We start from the raw sequence: 16,256 nt of genomic DNA on the forward strand, positions 1-16,256 counted from the left end.
TTGTAAAGTTGGTTGTGGGGATGGATGCAAAACGCTGAAGACGACTGTAGTGCTCAGAGATAAAAGTTCTAGTTTAGTAACTTGAATTTTTTTTAATTTTAAAAACATTTTATTTATTTATTTATTTATTTATTTATTTATTTATTTTTGAGACAGAGAGAGACAGAGCACGAGCAGGGGAGGGGCAGAGAGAGAGGGGAAGACACAGGAAACAGGCTCCAGGCTCTGAGCTGCCAGCACAGAACCCGACGCGGGGATCGAACCCACAAACCATGAGATCATGACATGAGCCAAAGTCAAACACTTAGCTGACTGAGCCACCCAGGCACACCAGTAACTTGAATTTTTAATGTATGGTTTTATGGAAGGAAGCGGTTCACACATCATTTAAAAATTAACTTCATGTACTTTTTGATAATAAATCTGTTAAATTTTTTAAATATTTATTTCATTTTTGAAAGAGAGTGCATGCAAGGGAGGGAGAGCAGAGAGAAAGGAGAGAGGCTATTCCAAGAGTGGGGCTCCAACTCCCGAACCATGAGATCATGACCTGAGCCGAAGGTGGACCCTTAACTGCCTGAGCCACCTAGGAGTTAATTTTTAAAATACAGAGCAATTGTGTTATTAACTGTTTGCCTTCCCAGATCCTTTTGCTACCCTTCTCCTTCCTGTTTTGTGCTACAGGAAACTGGCTCTATGAAGAGCATCACGCGACGTCTCCTGCCTTCCAGTTGGTTTGTGGCCAGTGGGAGGCACAGGCGGGTGATCAGAAGAGGGAGGAAAGAGAGCCTGGTATTGATTTTCCCTGGTAGAACTTAGTCTGGACATCAATGGAGATCTTTTAATTCCTCTCTTTGGTCAAAGCTGCTGTCAAACCCCTGTCCCATCCTGCAACTCACAGCATGTTCTGGAAACATTAGTCCCTCTCTCTTCCTTTCATGTTCCGAGGTGATAAGGGCCTCCCACTGCTCCCACTTCCTGGATGTTTTACTACGTCCGGTTCTTTAAAACTACCTGTACTTCTGTAAACAGTCTCTTCATTACCTTCTTTATTATCACTGTCTTTCTAATTAACCCTTTGTGCCATCATCAGATTTTGCTGGGATCCTAGCCACATTAGGGTTCACGGTATATCTTGTGTCTGGATATATACACATGGAAAAAAATGGCAAACACCAAAAAAAAAATTGGAAATAAAATCTACCTTATTTTATTATTTAAAAATTTTTAATGTTTATTTATTTTTGAGAGAGAGAGAAAAAAAGTGTGATTGGGAAAGGGGCAGAGAAAGAGGGAGACACAAAATCTGAAGCAGGATCCAGGCTCTGAACTGTCAGCACAAGAGCCCAACATAGGGCCTGAATTTATGAGCTATGAGATGGTGACCTGAGCTGAAGTCAGCCACCCAACTGACTGAGCCACCCAGGAACCCAATTTTTTGATGTTTATTTATTTTTAAGACAGGCAGGGGCAGAGAGAGAGAGAGACATACACACACAATCTGAAGCAGGCTCCAGGCTCTGAGCTGTCAGCACAGAGCCCCTTTGCAGGGCTTGAACTCATGGACCTCGAGATCATGACCTGAGTCAAAGTTGGATGCTTAACTGACTGAGCCTCCCAGGCACCTTATAAATTTATTTTATTTTAAATTGAACCTATTTGTAAAAGAACCTACTGTGTGACAGACTGAGTATACATGTGAATATGGATCTGGTGTATATGGACTAAGGAAAGGGAAAACAAAGCCTGAACATTGAAGGTGCTAGTCTGGTTGAATTGCACACAAGCAATGAACTGAGTCTCTGTGCATAGTTACAACAATAAGCTCCTATTTTTCCCAGGAGGTAATGTGCTCATATTACCCATTTTCTTAGAGTTTGCATGGAAACAGCGTCTCAGGGCCATGTAATTTATTGCAAAATGTATATGCCAATACACTTGGAGTAGATTTAACCTTGGGGCTACCACCAAGAGAACTCTCTTCTGTTCTGGAGAAGACAAGAGCTCAGGAATGATAGTGTAAACAGTAGGGAAGACTGTGAGGCCAGCCGTGGGCTAGGAATTAGAGGTGTTTGCATGAAATCCTCACTTCCTGAGCTAGAAGCAGTTTTGCTAATTATTGTATGGGTCAAATTCTCTAAGTTCCTAAAGAAGTCTCTTATGAAACTGGTTTAGGCTGACACACTAACCCTCCTTGGAATTCTCGCAGTCTCTGTAACACACTTGGCACTTTACTACAGTGCCCCTGGTTCTCAGCCATGTTGTTTGTGTAGGACAGATCCCACTCACATCTGTAGGGGCAGGTCCTGATTGGGGGTATAAACCAAAGGAAACAATCTATCCCAACTCCTATCCCGCTCAGTGACTGGCTCAGAAATATGCATATAATATAATCAGAATCAAATAGACCTAAGGAGACCATGCAGAGCTTCAGGAAGAGAGGCTTTCTCTTTCTCTGGGCTTAGGGAAATAAAGATATGAGAAAGATGGGGTTACTGCTCCATTTTGCTACCATGAGAGGAGCCAGCCAGATGATGATGTCCTAAGAAGGCAAAGTCAACCTGGGCCTCATGTTCTAGTTTGGCCTCAAGTCAGGCTGTGCGTGGCACCACCCCTAACTGAAGATTTCAGTTATGGGAGTCGACACATTTCTTTTTTCTTTTCTTTTTTATTTTCTTTCTTCCCCCTTCATCCTTCTCTTCCTCCTTCCCTTTTTCTTCCCTCCCTTCCTTCCTTCTTTCCTTCCTTCCTTCCTTCCTTTTCTTAAATTTAGTTTGAAAGCCCAACTAATTATAGAGGCACGTAGTGCAGTGTTGACTCTCAAAAAATACCCCTAATCAACTAACAATTAGACAATATCAGTCAGGAACTGTATTTGGATGATAGTAATATAAACGCAAGCAGTGACTTATGTACCCAAGAGTTTACTCTGTCATGTAAAATAAGTCCAGAGTTTGGCATTTCAGTCTGGTATGGTGACCCTGAAAGGCCCAGGCTTATTCTGTTTGTTTTTGTTTGTTTGTTTGTTTTTGTTTTTGCTTCATTATCCTAGTCATGAATTCTATTTTTAGTGTTAACCTCAGGGTCCAATGTGGCTGCTGACCTCCAGCCTTCTTGTCTATGTTTTCAGGAGAAGAGAGGAAGAAAAGAGGAAGAACAAAAGGTTACATTTTGCAGTTCAGTCAACTTCCTTTAACTGTTCTTCCTTGAAGTTCTGCCTATTATGTCTCATTGGAAGAGAGGTTTATAAATGTAATGTTACAGCTGAAGATAAAGCTACCTACGATAGGCTGATTAATGGACAGCTTAACCCTCCAAATCTGTGAATATGTTACCTTACATGGCAAAAGGAACTTTGCTAATATTATTACATTGAGAATCTTGAGATAGATTATCCTGAATTATCTAGGTGGGTCCAAGGTCATTAGCAAGAGTCCTTAGGGAGACAAAAAGGTTAAAGGTAGAAGAAGGAGAGGGGACAATGAAAGGAGAGGTGGCAGTAATGAGTTTTGAAAATAGAGCAAGGTGTCACAAGCTAGGGAGTATAGGTGACATCTAGAGGCTGGAAAAGGCAGAGAAAGAGACTCCCGGAGAGTCTCCCAAAGGCAGGCCTGATGACACTTTGACATTTTAGTTCAGTGAAACTGATTTCAGGCTTCTGAACTCTAGGACTGCAAGGTAACACATTTGTGGTTTATACACTATTAAAATTGTGGTAATTTGTTACAACAGCAATAGGAAACTAACACACTGTTCTGTTACCAGGGAAATAGGTTCTAACTATTTCTCCTGGAGCAGGAGGTAATAAATATTTGAAGTGTTATGCATTCCCAAAACCCATTGCTGCTTTGGTACGGTTCATTAATCAGGCCTGCTAAACACATTGTAAGTTGAAAATATTGTTAAGATGAACATATGTTTAATAAACCCGACTTACTGAATACCATAGCTGGGGCTAGTTACCTTAAACATGCTCAGAGCACTTGCATTAACCTACAGTTGGGAAAATCATCTTAAAAAGCCTTTTTGATAGTAAAGTGTTGAATATCTCGCATAATTTATTGAATACAATACCAAAAGTGAAAAACAGAAGGATTGTATAGGTACAGATAGCCACTTAACTGTACACTTAAAAATGGTTAATTCAGCAGGGCATCTGGGTGGCTCAGTCAGTTGAGCATCCAATTCTTGATTGCATCTCAGACATAATCCCAGGGTTAAGGAATTGTGTTGGGCTCCACGCTGAGCATGGAGTCTGCTTAAGAATTTCTCTCTCCCAGGGCACCTGGGTGGCTCTGTTGGTTGGGGGTCCAACTCTGGCTCAGGTCATGATCTCACTGTTATTGAGTTTGAGCCTGCGTCAGACTCTGTGCTGACAGCTCAGAGCCTGGACCCTGCTTCAGATTCTGCGTCTCCCTCTCTCTCTGCCTCTCCCCGCTTGCACTCTGTCTATCTCAAAAGTAAACATTTAAAAAGAAAAAAGAATTTCTCTCTCCAGGGGGACCTAGGTGGCTAACTTGGTTAAGGGACTGGCTTAGGCTCAGGTCATGATCTCGCCATTCATGGATTCAAGCCCCACATCAGTCTCTGAGCTCAGAGTCTGGAGCCTGCTTTGGATTCTGCATGTCCCTCTCTCTCTCTGCCCCTGCCCCACTCACACTCTGTCTCTGTCTCTCTCTCAAAAATAAATAAACATTAAAATAAATTCTGTCTCGATCTGCCCCTCTCCCCAGCTCATGCTCTCAAAAAAAAGTTTATGTAGTAAATTTTCTGTTATGTATATTTTACCACCCAACAAAACCACTCTTCTGAAGTTTTACTTACTTTACTTTTTAATAAAATAAGCTAAGTGTATGTAGTGGTCGTTGACTCTGGTTATTGTGTGGCTGGTGGGGAGCTGTGGTTTGCTGCTGCATGACTAGCCTGGGGAAAAAATCAAAATTCAGAATTCAAGGTACAGCTTCCACTGAATGCAAATCACTTTTACACTGTCATAAAGTTACAAAAATCACAAATCACACCATCATAAACTGGGGGTCATTTGTAATCATAAAAATACAACTCATCTAAAAACAGGATGGCCTTACCCCATGCACTTTAATTTGGAACCATAGTTGGCTGAAAAGTCCTCGTATTTTAATTTCATCAGTTATTTAGCTTGTAAAAGGTTTGTTGGTTTGTTTTGGGTGTTTTTGGTTTTTGGTGGTGGCAGTGGTTTGGGGGTGGCAATAGCACCTATATTTGCCACAACTTTAGTTAACAAAAGAGAAAAGAATATTTGAAACTGGATTTTTAAAAGTGGACTGGAGAGCTTATAATTGTATGAGAACACCTGCCACTAGAAGTCTGATTGTCATGAATACAATGGTTACAGAAGAGATATTTGGACAATTTTAATTACAGTGTAATTTGCTAACTTCGTTGATACATGCTAAGCATTTTGAAAAGTTTCTTCTGGGGCGCCTGGGTGGTTCAGTTGGTTAAACATCTGACTTTGGCTCAGGTCATGATCTTATGGTTTGTGGGTTCGAGCCCCACGTCAGGCTCTGTGCTGACAGCTAGCTCAGAGTCTGGAGCCTGTCTTCACAGTCTGTGTCCCCCTCTCTCTCTGACCCTCCCCTGCTTGTGCTGTCTCTCTCTGTCTCTCAAAAATAATAAATAAATTTAAAAAACCATTAAAAATTTAAAAAGTTTCTTCTGTTAAATACCCTCATTGAAGTTGTCATGAACAAGGATTCTTCCCCAAAAGGAGCTTAGGAAGGCCAAGGGTTTTCCTGTTTCCTTTGACAGCTAAGTGGGTGAGACAAATTTTATTATGAACAGACTAAACCAAAATAATCAAATGCCTAAAATAATAAACTATCATTATTATTAGAAACAATCATATGATAATCTCATAGAAAAATAAGACTTTCTTCAGATGAGTCAAAGCAAAATGGAATGAAAGCCTTTATTGCAGGGTTTCTTTAATGCTCTTTGGTGACGTTTCAGAATGTTGTTTAAACAAAGTCCCTCTGGCATGGCAACTGTTGCCAGGTAGGGCTTTGCTTCCTAAGGAGTTCAATGAGATGAGGCTGCTTTTAATCAGTATGCCACAGGAACCATATGGAGGCTGGAGGCTGACTACATAATGTTTGTTCCCACAAGTCAACATCCAGACAAAATAAGCAAGAACCAAAATGGCCACTGTACAAACCCTTTGTCTACATGCGAGTTTACGGGGAACTCTGGACTTCAAGTAGAGGGCTGCTGGTGCCATGAGAGTTTCTTAACAGGCCTTGGGTTTGGTTTTATGATCTTTCTCTAATAGTGTAAACTCTTAGCCTATTTTGTTATAAAATAAGCTAAATAAGAGTCCAGAAGAGTGGTTTGGTTGGGTGGTAGAATATATATAACATAAAATTTACTACATAAACTTTTTTTTTAGAGAGGCAGAGGGAGAAAAGAAATTCTTTTTTTTTTTTGTTTACTTATTTTTGAGAAAGAGAGAGGGTGTGTGAGCAAGGGAGGGACAGAGAGAGAGAGGGAGACACAGAATTCAAAGCAGGCTGTCAGCACAGAGCCCAACGTGGGCTTGAACCCACAAACCACAACATCATGACCTGAGCTGGAGTCAGACACCTGACCAACTGAGCCACCCAGGTGCTCTGGGAGAAATTCTTAAGCAGGCTTCATGCTCAGTGTGGAGCTTGAGCCCATCACCCTGAGATTATGACCTGAGGCAAAATCAAGAGTTGGATGCTCAACCAACTGAGCCACCCGGGTGCCCCATTACATTAACCATTTTTAAGCGTACAGTTTAGCAGCAGTAAGTATATTCACAATGTTGTACAACCGTCTCTATCATTTATCTTTAGAACTTTTTCATCTTCCCAAACTGAAATCTGTGCCCATTGAACATTTACTCCCTATTCCCTTTCCCCTTGGTTCCTGGCAACCACCATTGTACTTTCTGCTTCTAGGAATTTGATTACTCTAGGCACCTCATATAAGTGGAGTCATACAAGATTTGTCCTTTTGTGTCTGGCTTAGCATATAACCTTAAAGATTCACCCGTGTATCAGAATTTTATTCCTTTTAAAGGCTGAACCTTATTACATGGCATGTTTATACCAGATTTTGTTCATTCATCCAGGGACATTCAAGTTGTTTCAACATTTTAGCCATTGTGAATAATGCTGCTATGAACATTGGTGTACCAATATGGAATAGGAGAGTGGTTTTGAAGTAGGGAAGTGTGACTGATTCACCCAGGACACATTGTGAAAATATATATGACAAGAAAGTGGGAAACTACTCAGGGAGGCTTTGACTCAGCAGGTGTGGAAGTGATTACAAATCATGGCTCTGATGTATCCAGAGGCACGTAAAAATATTTTAATTTTTTTATGTTTATTTTTGAGAGAGAGAGAAACACAGAGCACAACTGGGAGAGGGGAAGAGAGAGAGACATAGAATCCAGAGCAGGCTCCAGGCTTTGAGCTGTCAGCATAGAGCCCAATGCCGGGCTGGAGCTCACAAATAGTGAAATTATGACCTGGGCTGAAGTTGGGCACTTAACTGACTGAGCCACCCAGGTGCCCCCAAAGATGTTTTTTTCTTTATTATTTTTTTTTGTTTTTAATTTTTTTAATGTTTATTTTTTTTAAATATAGTTTATTGTCAAATTGGTTTCCATACAACACCCAGTGCTCTTCCCCATAAGTGCCCTCCTCCATCACTACCTCTTTCCTCCCCTCCCCCTTCCCCTTCAACCCTCAGTTCATTTTCAGTATTCAATAGTCTCTCAAAATGTTTTTTTAAAAAATCTATGGAACACTTTCCAGAAACAGCCCAGTCTAAGAAATAATTTCTAAGAATTTGTGAAATGAAACCAGAGCATTATCATTATTTCCTCCTTCATTCATTTTATGTGCTAATCTAGAAGATTTGTGATAAAGGGGCACCTGGGTGGCTTAGTTGATTGTCCAAATCTTGATTTCAGCTTAGGTCATGATCTTATAGTTGTGAGATCGGGCTCTACACTGGACATGGGGCCTGCCTAAGATTCTCTCTCTCTCCCTTTCCCTCTCCCCCTCCCCTGCTTGCTCTCATTCTCTGTCTCTTAAAAAAAATAGTTGTGACGTTGAACATTATTATTTAAGATAATATCATGATAGAAACTTCAAAACTGACAATGAATACCCCACTGTAGAAACCAAGTTGGTGGTCATTGGTCAGTGGATCTATAGTATTGACTGTCCCAAAGAGAGAAGCTTTGCTTTTAAAAGCAGTACTGGTAAATTAAAAAAAAAGAAAAAACTTTTCATAAAAGTGTGGTAGAAATATAAAATATTTACCCCTATTATAGATGTAAATTTTCACAAACTGACCCACTTGTGTAATAATCACCCAGATTGAGAATCTCTCAGTCCCCTCGATCACCCTCTTGAGGATCCCCCCTCATGGTTCTCTTCCAGTTATGATGCCCACCTTCACCCTCACACTAAGGTAACCACTATTGTGACTTCTAAATTGCATTGATTAGCTTTACTCGCTTTGTGCTTATATAAATTGAATTATACAATGTAAGCCTTTTTGTATCTGTCTTCTTTCATTCAACATTACACTTGTGTGACTCACCCATACTGTTGGATAGTTGTAATTTGTTGATTCACATTACTTTATAGTACCCCATGTGAGTACTATCTGGTTTTGTTGTTATTTTCATGTAGGCATATACTTGAAGTGTATAAAAACAAAGTATAATGGCAATTAAATTCATAGGAAAAACCTCTAAAGATATACAATGATTCTATTCTAACTCTTTGTCCACCATGATGCAAACATTTGATCTGTAATTTGAGACTTTAAAGGATTTTATCCACCAGAAAGGAGAGGCCCTGAGCTAATGGCCTAATGGTTCTGGTGTCAGATTCATTTCTTCAAGTTAATAAAAGGAAGTCTGTGAATTTGGCATGAATTCTAGGGGAACTCCAGATGAATTGATAAAGTTGACATTCTGGAACCTTCAAAACTGAATTGTAAACTCTCAATGAATCTAGGACTGAAATTACCAGATGGAAATTGATTGGAGCTCTATTGACCTGAACTTTATTGATCTGACTAGTAAAGACTGTCTACTTTAAATGCACTTCTGTATCTAAATCTATCATTTTGTAAAGTGTAAATATCCTGGAAAAGAATGCCAATCAGGAGTCTAGCAGAAAATAGAAAGAAGCTACGCTTCGCTGGAAAGTTGTACAGAATGTCAAGAAAAGTCTACTCACAGAAACTTGGGCAAAGTCAGGAAAACCAGTAAGGAACGTTGAGGCACTCAGGGAACATCAGCAGTGGGGAAACAATTATTATCCATAGGCACAAAGGGGTAAGAGAAGACAATAACATCCTGGAGTCCAGTGAGGGCTGGAGTAGTAGAAGGGGGTCTGTCTGACAAGGTGGGTGATAGAAATACAACACCAAAGAGGGAGTGGGGGAGAAAACACTTCAACCCCTCTATTCTCTACCCTCTAACGTTCTCCAATGCTAGGAAGCAAGGGAGCCTGTAATCCAGCCCATATGGGTCAGTCTCTCAGGACCATAGCAGAGCAGAGAAGGGAGAGGCATGGGTTTCCAGAGGAGATATCTTGGCCTACGGAGAAAACCAGTGTGAGATGATAAGCTATATATAGTATAACGTTGGCTCCAGGACATGGGGCCAGAATAACATTTGAAAGGGTATCAAAATTAAACATTTTGTACATTTTATATTAATTTTTTAGGACTTCACCCTTGCCTTGAATTTCGCTTTGTATTTTCTAGGCGCTGTTTCACTTTCCGTCTTAGATTAACTGCTGAATCACCTGTTACCTGTGTGTGACCTTGAACTAAATCATGACATAAACACTTTGGCACAAGTTTCAATAATGATACAACTTCCAAGAAAGATGTCTTTTTTTGGCTAAAGCTATAGTTTTCTCCCAAAACAGAATCATGTTTAGGTTGGAATTCTGAGCCAAGTGAGAATTCTGAGTTTATTTGATATATTTGTTCACCAACAAGGAAATATGGCAACTATAGTATACATTTTGATTTTTAAAGCATTTATGGTATATATAACCAAAATATTATCCTTTTGGGGAATCTATTTCCACATCTTCAAGTTTATTTTGGCTTCTCTTAAATTGTGATAGCCAAATTGTGATAGTAATTCAAAGAGCAACTTGGGGCTCTTCATATGTGAATATTGTAGAAAATCCTGTGAGAGATGGTAGTATAAAAAAAGACGGTAGGGGTGCCAGATTGGCTCATTCATTTGGGCAGCTGACTCTTTTTTTTTTAAACATCACAAATAAGATTTTTTATTTGTCACCATTAAATGTCTGAATATTAAACAGATTCTTGGACTGGTGGCTAATATCCATCAGCTCGTTCAACTTTAGCACCGGTCTCATCCCCAGTAGCTTTTCCAGAACTGCTACCTTCACCATGAAGCTCCATGAGCTTTCCCAGTTCAAACCTGGACTTCTCGAGCATTTTTACTTTTCTAACGAAGACATCATGGAGTGGATAAATGGACTGACAAGCCTTCTCTATGTCTTTTCCGATGCTGTTTGGAATCAATTTATTGACCATTTCTTTCAAGTACTTGTCTGCACCTCTCAGGTCATGATTTCCATTATCTTTTTCCGAATTTGGTGGATCTGTTGGTGCTGAGCGTAAGAGGTCTTCCAAATCTGATTGTTGCATTTTTTAGTAAAACCGACACAAAAGAGATGAAGCAAATACCCCTTGGAAGTCTTGACATCAACATGAGCCTCAATCATGGTCTGCCATTTTTTGACCATGGAGCACATTTTGTCCTGGGTAAGATCCATGCCATGGAAATTAGTCAGGCAGTTTTTGCCCTCAACATCTTCAGTAATCAGTTTGAATTTCCTAAATGCAATCTCATCATTCTGCAGATCAGCAAAGCTTACTTCAAACACACGACCCTTGAGGCCATCAGATGCGATTTTGGTTCCTTGAGTTCTTGTGACTAGTGTTTTTCCAATATTTCTTATATTAAACATTGCTGGTGCTTTTACATCATACCAACCTTTCTTTGAAAATGGATCAACCATTTTCTTCTTGGCTTCCTTTTTCTGCCTTTCGTAAGGCACTTGTTCTTGCGGACTGCCATGGCGCTGCGGAGGGAACCAAAAGGTGGGCATCTGACTCTTGATTTCAGCTCAGGTCAGGTTGTGGGATCAGCCCTGGTCAGACTGAGCTGAGCATGGTGCCTGCTTAAGATTCTTTTTCTCTTTCCCTCTGCACCCTCTCCTACATGCATGTGAATGTGTGCATGCTCGCTCTCTTTCTCAAATAAAAAGAAAATAAAGAAACATGCTATAAAGAGGAAAACAATAAGACTGTAAGAAACTAATAAGGAAATAAAAAAAATACAAAAGTGATCTGAGCTAGTGAGTGATGTGAGAGAGTCTTAAGGAAATAAAAATTTTAAAAGTAATTTAGAAGCTACATATCTTAATGAAAGAGACAATACACCATGGTGGGAAACCACTGCATGAGGAGTCAAAGGCCTCGTGCTAGCCCTGACAAATGACTTAGCCTTTCTGTGCTTCAATTTCCCACTTATGGAGTTAAGATAATAATGGAATTCATTTCTTAAATGAGATATTATATATAGAAGTTATGTGAGAAGTTAAATATTCTTTGCTAATAGTGCAGTTGCAGTATTTTAGAATTGCCTCCTGATTTAGTTTCTCTTCTCAATAAGCCTGCCTTTTTTGCTTCCATCCTGGCCTCCTTAACAGTGAGGCTGGGTTTGGGAACTGGCACGTGGTGTGAAGACATTAGGTAGCCAAAAGGCTAATTCTTAGCCAAAGGAAGTTCCAAGTGGACAGGAAAGTAAAGTAAAAGAAGGACACCTCTTCCAGTTCCAGTAGGTGATGGGAGAAGAAGGCAGACAGGGATAGAAGAGGCCCATGGTGTGGCAGATGTGTGTCTCAAAATACATGCCCTCTCCAGGCTTTGCTCCAAGGGGATGGATATGTTAGGGCAGGGACACTTGCTTCAATTTGTTTTATTTATTTATTTATTTATTTATTTATTTATTTATTTATATGGTGGTAAAGCATACATAACAAAATTTACCATCTTAACCATTTTTCATGTATAGTTTTGTGCTATTAAATACATTCACATTGTTGTGTGATCATCACCACCATCATTCTATAATTTTTTCATCTTATACCCATCTTATACCCATTCTATACCCATGAAACAATAACTTCCCATTCTCCTTTCCTCGGAGCCTTTCTGTCTTCATGATTTTGACTACCTTAAGTACCTCATATAAGTGGAATCATACAATCACAAAATTACATCTTTATACATGTGTGCCCCAAAACATAGGTTAATATTTCTTAAGCATTTTTTAATGTTTTATTTTATTTTTGAGAGACAGAAACAGAGCATAAGCAGGGGAGGGGCAGAGAGAGACACAAACAGAGAATCCAAAGCAGGCTCAGAGCAGTTAGCACAGAGCCTGATGCAGGGCTTGAACCTACGAACTTTGAGATCATGACCTGAGCTGAAGTCAGCCACTTAACTGACTGAGCCACCCAGGTGCCTCAATAATTATTTTAAATGTATTGGCCTCTTAAATTGAATAGAAAACAAGATCTGGAGTTACAAACCAAAGTTTCAGTAATACTAACTTTTACATCAATAATATTTTCTGTAAATGTATCAATCTTTTAAATCATAGGGAAAATAAAAAATGCAGCAACAAACCATTGTTAAATAATACTAGTTTTATAATTACCCATGTATTTATCTTTATTGAGATCTTTATTTCTTCATATGGCTTCAAGTTCCTGTCCCGTATCCTTTCATTTCACTTTACAGGATTCCTTTTAGCATCTCTCACAGGGCAGGTCTAGTGGTCATGGACTCCCTCAATTTTCGTATATCTGGGACTGTCTTAATTTCTCCCTCACTCTTGAAGGACAGTTTTGCCAGATATAGGAGTCTTGGTTGAAACTTTTTTCCGTGTAGCCCTTCGAACATATCAGCCCATTGTCTACCTGCCTCTAAAATTTCTGTTCAGAAATTGAAATCTGCTGATAAACTTAGATTAATGTGAGGATCCCTTGTATGTTATGATTTGCTTCTCTTTTGATGCTTTCAAGATCGTCTTTGTCTTTTGATACTTTGATTACAATGGGTCTCTTTGAGTTGATCTAGCTTGGAGTTTGTTGAGCTTCTTGGATGTTTATATTCATATTTTTCATCAAATTTGGGAATTTTCCAGCCATTATTTCCTCAAGCATTCTCTCTTCCCCTTTGTCTTTCTCTCTTCTCTCTCTTCCTCTTTTAGGACTCCCATGGTGCGTATTTTGGCCTGCTTGAGGGTGTCCTACTAGCTGCTTAGGCTCTACTCACATTTTTAGGTTTTTTTGTTTTCTGTTCCTCAGACTCAATAATTTCCATTGCCCTTTGTAATAATGTGGTAACTCTGTAAGCCAGATTCTCCCCCTTCCTCATGGTTTGCTATTTTTTGTTATTATTCTTTTTAAGTTGTACTCTATCTCCATGCCAAGGATCAGCCTGATTGTAAACTTAACACCTCCTCAGGTGACCCTTTTCCTGGGAATGTATGGTCAGTTTCAAAATTTTCATGTATATACAGTAACTTTAATATCTGGCTCCCAAAAGGGTAAAAAGAGAAAAATAAAGGGGGAGAAAGGGTACCATCTCTTTATATCGCTCAGAAGTCCTTTTAGCCAGAAGGGGAAAGTTCAGTATCAAGGGGGTTAGGTGAGACAAGAATGGTAACTTGCTTCTTTGTCTTCATCTCTCTGATCAGAAGTAGCCATCAGTGCTCAGAGCACAGATCCCAAATATTTGGAGGACAGTGTCCTTTTTTGCCTACTCTGGCTCCCAAAATCTGTGTGCAAGTTGCTCAAGGACCTTGTGCAGAGCTGCCTGACGTGTGGCTGGGGATGGGGGATGAGTAGCTGCTACTGTAATAAGAACTGAAATTGGCCCAAATTAACCATAGTTTACCATACAAGTATTCCCCTGAAGTTGCAAGCCTTCAACAGACCCCAGAGTTCTAAAATAGTTCCCTCAGATAGATTCTGAAAGTCCAATTATTGTCTAAGTAGAAACAGATTACTGGTGCTTCCTACTCCACTATCTTCCCAGAATCTTCTTCAGGTCATATTGAAGGTTTAGTAAGGAGCTGCCTCACAGGCTGCCCTGGGACCAACGGAAGGCGAGTTGCATCCATCTGGAAATGACCCATTTTGGCTGTGCTCACATTTCATTGGAAAGAACTAGTCACATGGCTACATAATCATAAACCAGCCTGGGAAAAATAGAGAAGCACAAAGTGGTAAAAACCAATATATTTGGCTTCTGTTCATCAATTATCCAGTTATCCCAGTTTTACCTGTGGTAGACAATGAACTAAGCCTCCCATTGAATCATGTCCTTATTAAATCCCTTTACCTGAGTGTGGGTGAGACCTGTGACTTGCTTCTGACCAATAGAATATGGCAAAAGTCATAAAACATTACTCTCTTATTAAGTTATGTTATATAAGGCTCTGTCTTAGGAGACTGGAAAGATAGATTCTCCTACTGGCTTTGAAGAAACAAGATGCCTTAGTTCTAGAGCCATAAGGAGGTGAATTCTGCCAACACATTGATGGAGTGGATTTTTTTTTCTCCCAGTCAAGTATTTTGATGTGAATACAGTTGGCAGACGTCATGATTGCGGCCTTGTGAGACCCTGAGCAGGGGTCCCCATTGAGCTCTGCCCACATTTTCCACCCACAGAAACTATGAAATAATGTGTTGCGTGTTAAGCCACTGAATTTGTGGTAATTGGTTATGCAACAATAGAAAACTAATATATTCCTGTATTTAAAAAGCACTCATTTTCCCCCCAAAGGAAAACAATCCTCATTTTTTTTTTTAGTTCTAAGTTCAAGATATTTGATGTAGAGTCCTCTTTATCCAGCCCAGATGTGGTGCTTTGTGGTGTAGTAACAATTAATGGTGCAGTAGGACAAGATATCTGCCTCCTATGAAGTCCAAAATGTAATGACGAGCACCCATAATAGATACCAGAATGGAAGATATGCAACAGTCCTGTCCAGAGTAATTCTGAAATCCTCTGGGTAGGTATTGTTATATATACCAGACCTGGCAGTTTGCTAAGTTTCATGATTAAATTCTGGTTTTGCCCTTGGAGAGGAACTCCCTTATTCATTGTTTCTCTCCACCCTCATCCTTTCCCCTTCCATCTCTGTAGGGTTCCTCCTTCCCCATTATCTTGCCTGGCTACATATGAAATGAGAAACATTATGTGAAATCTCCTTGGGAAGAGTATACAGCATTCAAAGTCTGCTCCCTGCACAGGGAAAATTATAAGTCTTGGACTGATAAATAATTTTTTTTGTCTGGGCTCATGGTTTCTTTGGTAATATAACTTTTTATAAAATAAAATGATTTGTTATTTATTTTTTTGCTTCCAAACAGTTGTATATTCCAGTAACTGCACTCAAAGTGTTTTTTGAAACATAAGTTTTAAACCTCCTTCAACTAAATGGTAACCTTGAAACTATCTGACCACACCCTCAAATTTGATCTTTTCACTGGCTAAGTTTTACTGAACTTTTGTCTCTCAAAGTCTTTATAAATCTCATTTTTACATGCTTGGGATCTAAAGCGGTCAGCCTTTCTACCTTTACAAAGACCAAATGTCTAGACTCTATATTCTCTTTCATTTATTTCTGAAGACTGGTGACTTATCTTCTAACTCATCTACTTATGATACTTTGCCATATGCTACCAATAGTTTCTTTTTCTTATATTGTGGTATACTTGACATACATTATTATTTTAGATTCATGTATATAATAAAGTGATTCAATAATTGCATACATTGTGAAATGATCATCACAGTAAGTCTCATGACCATCTGTCACCATACAAAGTTAGTACAATATTATTGGCTATATTTTCCATGCTGTACATTACGTGTCCATGACTTATTTGTTTTATAACTGGAAATGTGTACTTCTTGATTTCCTTCACTCATTTTGCCCACCCATCAACTCCCTCCCTCCTGGCAACCATCAATCTGTTCTCTGTATTTATAAGTCTGGGTTTTGTTTGTTTTGTTTTGGTTTTTAGATTCCACATATAAGTGAAATCATGTGATATTTGTCTTTCTCTTTCAGACTTCTTTTCACCTACTAT

At 39.4% G+C, this 16,256-nt stretch overlaps 1 pseudogene; it reads right to left on the reverse strand.

Moving 5' to 3' along the window:
* Positions 1-10,368: 10,368 nt before the first annotated feature.
* Positions 10,369-11,161, reverse strand: LOC115286423 (annotated as a pseudogene).
* Positions 11,162-16,256: the final 5,095 nt, after the last annotated feature.

The sequence above is a fragment of the Suricata suricatta genome, chromosome 3 (genome assembly GCF_006229205.1).
Source record: "Suricata suricatta isolate VVHF042 chromosome 3, meerkat_22Aug2017_6uvM2_HiC, whole genome shotgun sequence".
In the NCBI taxonomy this organism is placed as follows: Eukaryota; Metazoa; Chordata; class Mammalia; order Carnivora; family Herpestidae; genus Suricata; species Suricata suricatta.